The sequence below is a fragment of the Peromyscus eremicus genome, chromosome 2 (genome assembly GCF_949786415.1).
Source record: "Peromyscus eremicus chromosome 2, PerEre_H2_v1, whole genome shotgun sequence".
NCBI classification, from domain to species: domain Eukaryota; kingdom Metazoa; phylum Chordata; class Mammalia; order Rodentia; family Cricetidae; genus Peromyscus; species Peromyscus eremicus.
Window position 1 is genome coordinate 89,121,663 of NC_081417.1, and position 10,703 is coordinate 89,132,365.

The window sequence follows — 10,703 nt, forward strand, 5'->3', positions numbered from 1 at the left end:
CTCTGTAGCCCATTTTTTTAACTGTTGGGTATTTTGATGTCTGAATTCTCTTAATAAGTTAAAGTTATATAAACTTACTTTTGTTTAATTTTCTTTCATATTATTTCCTTTTCCTGACAGCTTCCAAATCTCTTGGGAAAATATTAACAGCACTTAGTTTGTGATACATTTCTACTTCTTACTGTTACCCTAAGAGAAAGACTGCCCCAGTGTTAGCCCTCTATACAATTATTCAAGCTAGACAGGCAAGATTAAGATTCTCATTGCTGGTGTGGTAGAATGGGGATCTGAATGAAGCTTGCCTCCTTCCAAATGATGAGCTTTTAAGATGAAGGATAGATATCTATAGCTGCTCTTTAGATGCTTAGTATTTCCTTGTTTTCTTTAAGTACCTGACTATGAACATTTCCTGCATGCCCACCCTGACCCTCCATTCTGACTTTGCTTTGTCCCCACATTCAGAGATCTTCCTGGAGTTTCATTTATGTTTATTTAAGGAAATCTGTTTCCAGTGTCTTTAGCAAATACCCTCTTTATACCTGTAATCCTAGGACCAAATAGAGTTTAATGAACAAATAGACAGTGTATTTCAGAGCAAAGAAGGCATTTTCCTTTCCATGTATTTAACATGAATATGTAACCATATAACTAAAAGATGTAATTAAAGTTGTATTAGTTTATAGATTTCTGTTAGAAAATTTGAAAGATATTTTCTAGAAGACATTGTTAAACTATGCCATCTTGTAATTATTTCACTGTACTTATCTATGAAATAGTTATTTCCTGTCCATTGTTGTTTATTCTCCTTTTACAACTACATTTTTGTACATTAGGAACTTTAGTTACATCAGCATTTATAGGCTTTTCTTATAAAATGCTGAAATACAGTATTTATTATGTTACCCACTATGCATAACAGTATGACTTAAGGAAGAAAAATGTCTTGAGTGAGCTATCCTTGTGTGTCTTATGATTCATGAATGCTGAGAGAATGCAGTGCTACTATGTATGGTCAGCTTACACACACTGAGCAGGTGCCTGTAATCAGTGACCTCTTTATGTATACAAAGGCTTAGATACTGTACCCTATCACATACCTAAACACGACTTGTAACTTCAAATTTCCTGTTTTTTCTCAGCCAACTTTACCTTAAGGAGCTAATTTGTTGTTTCCTCCCTAATAATAATGTTAATAAAACCCCACATACCCTGGCATTTGGGGAACAGTATTGCCCACAAAAGCCATTAATATTTAAAGAGATTAAATTAAAATTCATTTAAAGACCTTACCTGTTCCCTATCACTTCAACACTATTTTTTTCAGGATTCAGTTAGATGAGCTTTTGCCAAATTCTTCATAAATGTTTCTTTCCTCTCGTGATAATTGTGTGCCTTTAACCCTTCTGACTGAAGAGTCTTTTTGTTGTTTTGTTTTTGTTTTGAGATGGGATTTCTCTGTGTAACAGCCCTAGATGTTCTGGAACTCTCTTTGTAGACTGGGTTGGACTTGAACTTACAGAGAACTACCTGCTTCTGCCTCTTGAATGCTGGGATTAAAGGCATTTGCCACTACAACTGCCCCATATACCTTTTTAAATTTAATTAATTTATTTATTTTACATCCCAAATGCAGTTTCTCTTCCCTCCTCTTCTCTCATTTCATCCCCCAACCTCTGCTGTGGGATGGTCTGTATGTGTTCTATTGGTCAATAAATAAAACACTGATTGGCCAGTGGCCAGGCAGGAAGTATAGGCAGGACTAACAGAGAGGAGAATTGAGAGAACAGGAATTGGGGGTGGGGGGAACGACACACTTCCAGCCGCCGCCATGACAAGCAGCATGTGAAGATGCCAATAAGCCACGAGCCACATGGCAAGGTATAGATTTATAGAAATGGATTAATTTAAGATATAAGAACAGTTAGCAAGAAGCCTGGCACGGCCATACAGTTTGTAAGCAATATAAATCTCTGTGTTTACTTGGTTGGGTCTGAGCAGATGTGGGACCTGCAGGGGACAGAGATTTGTCCTGACTGTGGGCCAGACAGGAAAACTCTAGCTACACACCTCCTTGTTCCCCCTGCTAGCAATAGACTCCTCCTCTATTCTTTTCAGAAAGGGGCAGGACTCCCATTGTTATCAACAAAGCATGGCATATTACACTGCAATAAGACTAAGTACCTCCTCTTGTATTTAGGCTAGGCAAGGCAATGTAGTATGAGGAATAGGTTCCCACAAGCCAGCCAAAGCATTAGGGATAGCCCCTACTCCCATTGTTAGGAGTCCCACAAATAGACCAAGTTATTCAACTGTCACACATATAGAGTTTAGGTCAGTCCCATGAAAGCTCCCTGGTTATTGGTTCAGACTCTGAGTTCCTAAGAGCCAGGTTAGTTATTTCTGTGAGTTTTCTTGTGATGTCATTGATTCCTCTGGCTCCTAAAATCCTTCCTCCCTCTCTTCATTGAGATTTGCTGAGCTTGGCCTAATGTTTGGCTGTGGGTCTCTGCATTTGTTTCCATCAGTCACTGGATGAAGGCTCTCTGATGACAATTGGGATAGTCACCAATCTGATCATAGGAGATGGCCAGTTCAGGCTAAAAACAGGTATTGGCATAAAAACAGACATATTGATCAATGGAATTGAACCAAAGATCCAGACATAAATCCATACACCTATGAACACTTGATTTTTGACAAAGAAGCAAAATTATAGAATGAAAAAAAGGAAAACATCTTCAACAAATGGTGCTGGCATATGTGGATGTCAGCATGTAGAAGAATGCAAATAGATCCATAGCTATCACCCTGTACAAAACTCAAGTCAAAGAGTATCAAAGACCTCAACATAAATCCAGTTATACTGAATCTGATAGAAGACAAAGTGGGGAAAAGCCTTGAATGTATTAGCACAGGAGACAACTTCCTGAATAGAACACTAGTAATGTAGACACTAAGATTGACAATTCATAAATGTGACCTCATAAAACTAAAATGCTTCTGTAAGCTGAATATATTCTTAATACCTGAATTTGTAGATGTGACCCATTGTTTAGATACATATTTGACATTCAAAATTCCTTATATATTTTAAATATATCTGAAAATCCAAGATACTCTCCATTTCCTGTCTCCTTCCTTTTTGTTTCCTGCCAAGAGGCTGAGAATGGGAAGCAAAACACTATGCAATCATTTACTTTTTGTTCTAAAAGCATTTCATATTCAGCTATACCAAATATTTAATTAGGAATTTCCCAAACTATTGAAATGTCAAAAAAAATGTAAACCACTGAAAGGGGAGCCAATTCACTATTTACAGTGTTGTCCTTATTAACACAGCAGTAGATATAAGAAGTGATCAGAAGAAAGGATTAATCATAGTGACTAAAACCAGTTGCAGAAGTTTAGACTACATCAGGAAGAAACATATCTAGATTTTAAGGTGATATATCTGAAAATCAGAATGACAGTGTAAAACTGGTACAGTAATAAATCTAGTCAAGAATACAACATCCCTGCCACAATTCTGTAAAGTTCTCTTGCTCCAGAGGTTGCAGAAGAAAAATGGTGCTCCTTAAGTAAAGAACATTCAGTTGTAGTGAGGATATTTTGATATTGAACATGACCCCTGCAATAGAAGGAAGGTACCAAGAAATGATCTTCCAAGATGATGTTTGATTGCCACCTCCAGTGATCTACTAAGATTAGTTCATCATCATGGCTGATGCACTAATCATCATTCTGAACCTGAACTTTTTCTGCTACCATGATAATAACTAGACACTACCAGGAAGGGTGCTCTGCAGGATAAAGTGGTAGTACTGCTTTAACCTATTGCTCTGCATTAAAAGACTTTGGAAAAATCTAACAACTTCGAAACAAAAATGAGTTCTAGAATGGGTACTGCTATCAAATTACACTTCCCTATTTGGATTTATAACACTGAGTTACTAATGACTTAAGTTTTGTAATCTGTGGAATGTGGATACAACAGTATCCAGCTCAATAAATTGTACAGAGTGCCTGATATGCTGCTCAGTGGAAAGAAGTGCAGTGATGACCACTTGATGTTCTTAATCGTGATGTAATGACAATTATATCATTATTAAAATCCTAAGAAAACTTAAAATAGTTACATTTTAATTTTGTTCCTCTTCTTCAGTTAGGGTAGTATGTTTTATTTGTCCATTTTCAGCTTTGCAGAATTGAAATAAACAAAAGTCCATTGTAGAGGTGGGACTGTAGGTTAAAGGGGCCATCCAATGAAACACACCCTGACCCTGAAACCAGAGGCAAAGAAACACACTTTGGCCCTAAAACCATAGCCAGTGAAGAAAACCCACACTGGCCCTGAAGCTAGAGCCAAAAGGCTAAAAATGGCCAGTGCAAGAAACACACTTTGGCCTTGAAACTGGAACTGTCTCTGACCAACTAAACACTAAACCAACCAATCCCTGAGCAGGAAAACCAATCAATCCCTTAGCAGAAATCCAACTAATCTCTGAGCAAAAAATCTAGCCAATCTGAACTTGTCCAAGCTCTAGGGGATGGAAATCTGACCATTTCCCTCCCTGAAAAATCTCTCTTGAAAAACTCTTCCCCCAAGAAGCCCTGTATAAGCCCCTCTGCCTCTCCAGTTGGCAGCTGCCCTCCTCCACCCTGGCAGAGGCAGCCACTCTTCTAGATTCCTCCTTCCCAAATAAATCCCTTGAAAGGGTTTTGTGTGAAGATCTTCTTTCACCATTGTGGAGCAGAATCTCTGCTGGGAAGCTCCCTTAGGGGAGTAGAGAAAAAAGAAGCCAGAGCAGATTGCTACATTTCTGCAAGTATTTTTGTTGCTCAAATTGCTAAATGGTCTTTTAATAAAAATCCTGGAGCCAGATACTAGGGTAAACGCTGAAAGATCAGAGAGACAAAGGAACAAGCCACAGCTACCTCTCACCTTGCCAACTCCACAAATCCTCTGATTGAATGTCCCTGAGTCCTCAGCCGAAAAAGGGCTCCAGCCAAAATAGGCCTCAGCCATAAAGTGCTCTGGTTCCTGTCTCCTCATACCTTACATGCCTTTCTTTACCTAGCCATATTACTTCCTTCCTAGTGCTGGTATTAAAGGAATGTGATTCCCAAGTACTGGGATTAAAATGTGTTCCACCACTGCCTGGCTCTGTTTCTCTCCTCGACTGAATCTCATGTAATCCAGGATGGCTTTGAACTCACAGAGATACAAATGGATCTCTGCCTCCCCAGTGCTAGGATTAAAGATGTGTGCCACCACTGCCTGGTCTTTATGCTTACTTTAGTGGCTTGCTCTGTCCTCTGATCTTTATGCAAATTTTATTAGGTTACAACAAAATATCACCACAAGTTTCTCATTAGTAGAATGAAGCAGAAAAAGTAAAAATTTGGGCCTGAGCTGAGAAGAAACAGATACCTCTGTTGGGACCTCCCTTGGGAGTGGAACAGAGCTCAGCTGTAATGGCTTTCTCTCAGAGAGGAGCAGGATTGCCACATCCTGTGGTGAGATTATGCCCATCAGAAACCCAGCTTCAGTATAACCTGACTTCCCAACAAGTCAGGATACCTTTCTCTTCACAACTGTAGGTGTCAAGAATACCTTCACTTCACAGCTATAGGTATAGTTGACTTCCTGACAAGTCAGGATAGCTTTCCCTCTGGAGCTGTAATACTTGCAGGGACAATTCTATCATGATTGTCCATGACAGAGTTTCATAGGTATTTAGGTTGGGATATGTCTTAGCTAGAGTTTCTATAGCTGTGAAAAGACACCATGAGCATGGCAACTCTTATTTAATTGGGGTGGCTCACTTACAGTTGTAGAGGTTCAGTCCATTGTCATCATGCTAAGGAGCATGATGGAGTACAGGCAGATGTGGTGCTGGAGCTGAGAGTGCTATATCCTGCAGGAAACAGGAAGTCGACTAAGACACTGGTTGGTATCCTGAGCATAAGAACCATCAAACCACCTTCGGCCTCCACAGTGGCAAACTTCCTCCAACAAAGCTATATCCACTATACTAAAGCTATACATACTTTCTAAGAGTGACACTCTCTATAAAACTATGGGGGCCAGTTACATCCAAACTACGACAGGATATAACTGTATTATTAACTTCCAAATTTGTTCCCTTCAATACAATCTTTAGCCTTGAATGACTGTTCTGCTAGACTCAACTTCCATATTCTCATTTTGCTTCTCTTAGTAATACTTAATTCTTCTAATCAAGGAACCAAAATCATCCTGTCTTTCTGGATCTTTCTTAAGATGTCCCTTCTTATTCTCCTTTCCCTCATTTTGTTTACATGGAAAACTCTTCTATAAGCTTTAAGCATTAGTTTGGACTAATTGGGAGTTGAGATATTGTAGATCTTTGGATCTTGCATATGAGAGATCATGTGAGATTGGCTAATTTGCATTTAACACCATCTTCTCATTGTCAGCCCATGTCTTCTTTATAACTTTGCCAATACTTGTTATCATTCATTCTTTTGTATTTATTCTAGCAGTGGTGAGGTGATACCTCATGCTGGTTTTAATCTGATGACTAACAATGTGGACATTTTTACATATGTCTTTCATATTTGTACATTTCTTCTGAGAAATGCTTTTTTAAATCTTTCACTGATTTTAAAATTGGACAATTTTCTTGCTACTTATTTATTTAAATTCCTTATACATTTTTGACTTAGCCTATTTTCAGATGCATAATTGTAGAAACAGTTGTAGGTTGACTCTTTATTGATCATCTCTTTCATTGTAAGGGTGAAATTTTAGTTTGGTATAAGAAAATGTTGTCATTTTTGGTTGTTGCTGTTGCCTGCACTTGGAAAACTTAAGACAATTCATTTTCTGCCTTGATATCATAGAGCTTTCCCCTGTTTTTGTCTAGGTGTTTCATAATTTCAGGTACAGCATTTGGATTTTATGCATTTTGTATTTATAATTGTGTATGTGTTACTCTGCAAGTGAAATTTTCTAATCATCATTACCATCATCATGATTATTAATGACAATGATAATAACATTTATTATATTTTATTTTTTGCATTGCTGGAGAACAAACCCAGGACTCTGCTATACTGAGCTACATCCCCAGTCCTTTACTCCACTTGATGAAGTGCCTCTTGCTGCCTCTTTTTCTTGGCATTTATACTAAGATGTTCTTGGCATCTTTGCTGAAACTCTGATGACTAGTAAGTAAAAGAGTTTAATTTGGAGCTTCTGTTGCATGAGTTGGTCTGTTGTTTGTTTTTATGCCAGTTTAAGGTTGCTTCAGTCACTACAGTTTTTGGGTAAATTTTGACTCATTTTTGCACGTGGGAACTTTTATGGCTCTATATGTATCTTATTTATTGATTCTACCACTGTGATAAAACACAATGACCACAAACAACTTTTGAATGGAAGTGTTTATTTCTGTTTACAGCTTCTATATCACTCTCCATTGCTGTGGAAGTTAGGGCAGGAAATGAAACAGGGTAGGAACCTGTAGCAGGAGATTATTCAGAGGCCAAGAAGGAATGCTGCTTACTGGCTTGCTGAATCTGTTCATTTTTAGCAGTCAGAACTACCAATCCAGGCATGGTGCCACCCAGAGTGATCTGGACTCTTCTGACATCAATCATCAATCAAGAAATGCCCCACAGGCTTGCCCAAAGATCAGTTTGATAGGGCAATTTTCTCAGTTGAGGTTCCCTCTTCCCAAATGACTCCAGCTTGTCAAGTGGACATAAAAACTAGTCAGCACAATAGACCTCTTGAAAACTTGACAAACCCATCACTCTTCAATTTGTAGCCTTTTCTATCTTGTTTATCTCCAAGATCTCATATAAAAGTTAATATGACAATGTAAAACAGAAATAACTTTAAAATTCATAGTCTTTAAAAATTCAGTCTTTTTAAAACATCCAAAGATTCTTTCAACATTCAAATCCTCTCCATAATATCCAAAACATCTCTAAAATATCCAGTCTGTAGAATTGCAAAGTTATTTTAAAATTTCAAAATTTTTACAATATTCAAAAGTGTCTCTACAATTTCAGGTCTTTTAACTGTGGTCCCTATTTTGAGTTATTGTTCAGGGTTGTTCAAGAGACTCCCTCAATATTTCAGATTATTGATATTCTCCTTGGTTGACTCTCAGAGGTAGAAGTTAAGTCCCCATTGCCAATGATATCATGTACATCAGACGTAGGGCCCAGATGCCCATTGGCTGATTTGACATGAATTCCTACTCCATGAGAATTATCTTTTATACTATCAGAAGGCACCATGAAAGCTTGCAATTAGGGAAGCAACCAGTATTCCATCCCAGATATAATGCCTTCGAACTACAATATCAACCAACATGGCACAATAGTGCTAAGGGTACAGTGAAGACACATATACCTTAGTAGCAAACAACACTCTAATTGTGGAAACTTAACATTGTCTCTAGACCCCCAAAACAGATAAAATTTAACTCTTCTTTCTAGTTTGGCTACCTGTTATTTCTTTCTGTTTCCTCGATGCTCTAGTTATAACTTTCATTATATGTTAAATAGATCCTCAAAAGAATGTACACCTTATTTTCTGTCCCAAGTTTTATGAGATAGCTTTCAGCCTCTTACCACATGTTAACTTTGGTGTATCATGTATCACACATGGCTTTTGCTGTGCTGAGGTGTAACTACATTGACAAGAGGGTTTTATATTTTCATGAATAGGTCTTGGATTATTTCTATATTATGTTTTGTCTGATGCTTTTTCTGTATCTACTGAATAATTATATACATTTAGAATTTAATTTTGGTTTATTCCCTCAATCACTTTTATTTGGGTTGTATATATCAGACCATCCTTTATTACAAGAATGACTCTCTATTCATATAATAATATGCAATCTTTTGAAATCTTGTCAGATTCTGTTTTCTAATATTCAGGTGAGAGATTAAGAATTTATGTTCTTCAGGAATGTCACTTTGTCATTTTAATTACTGCTGTGTCCATGTTGGGTTCTGCTATCTGCTTTTATAAAATGCCATTAAAGGACTTCCATCAGGAACTGAAGGAGATAAATGTAGTTCTTACCCCTCAACAAGAAAAGATTTTTTTTTTGTTTTTTTGCAACAGATGGAAATCATTATAAAAAGTACAATTGATTAAGAGTCAGAGTTGTGGAGCATAGTCTCAATTAATACATCTACATCACAACTCCTGCATGTAAAGCTCATGGATCATTGCTGAAGAAGGGGTAGAAAGAGTATAAGAGCCAGAAGAACAAAATGTTTTCTGTGAGATTGTATCTTCTAGGAATGTCAGAGAAACTACACCCATGAAATCTCAGATAAATGCTAATTTGGAAAAGGGGAAGAACTATTGAAAACTAAGAAATGCTGAGAATGGGAGAAATAATCTTCCTCAGGAGAGGGCACATCAATTGGTTATCCATTTCCTGATGGTCATCTCTGAAAACATATACATGCAAATACACATGAAAAATAAGTTTACATGGACTGATCTGGTTTTATTTACATATCTAGGACACACCCACCCACCACCACCACCACCACCACCAAAAACAACAACCATCAAAGAATAAGAGGCCATGAATTTAAAAGAGAATAAGGTACATGATATGGTTTGGAAGGAGGAAAGAGAAGACAAAAATTATGTAATTATATTACAATCAAAAATTAAAAAAAAACAAAGGAATAATTTACAATATTAACTCTGTAGAAATAGCACTGATGCCTGGGTATGGTTTCTCAGGATGGCTGGATATACCCTGAATCTGCAATCAATATATGACATTATTTCTCCTATGACCACAGTTCATGGATCTGAGAATCAAGGTGTGGAAGTAAGAATGGTACCATTTTTAGGGATCCATAGGAAAATTTGCTTCTTGTTCCTACGAGTTTTTGCTCTATGGTCCTGGAAGATTTGGCTTTGGCCTGGTGTAGGGGCATGGTCCACTTCTCAGCAGGAACAAACATTCTATTGAACTGAAAGCTAATACTTTCCCCTGGCCACTTTGGGTTCCTTACACCCTTGAGTCTATAGACTAAGAAGGACTAGCAGTGTTAGGAGAGGTGGCTTATCCAATCAACCAGGGGAACTAGACAGCTACTCCACAGTGGAAGTAAAGCAGTGTATGTCTGGCATCTAGGAGATCTACTTTAGTCTATCACTTACCATAGTCTAGGATTATGCTCAATGATAAACTATAACATTCCAGTAGAAGCATGATGATAAATGACTGAAGCCTTCAGAAATAAATATGTGGGTAACTTTTCCAAATAAAAAAAACCCAAGACTTTCAGAAGAACTTGCTGAGGTTTGAGGAATGATTAATAGAACACAATTATAAATATCAGCTGATGACCCATGACCAGTTAGAGAAATGAGTATTGTTATTTCTGTGTTTATGACCTACTTTAAGAATACATTTATGCATATACAATTATGCAGATATTTGTGTTTGTTTCTTAATATATCCATTTGTCTTGTAAAAAGCATTGATTGAGATAATTGATAGTTAACAGTTATTAAGTATATATTATCATATTTATGTTATTGAATTTTTTTTTTTTGAGACAGGGTTTCTCTGTGTAGCTTTGTGCACTTCCTGGATCTCGCTTTGTACACCAGGCTGGCCGCAAACTCACAAACATCTGCCTGCCTCTGTCTCCCGAGTGCTGGG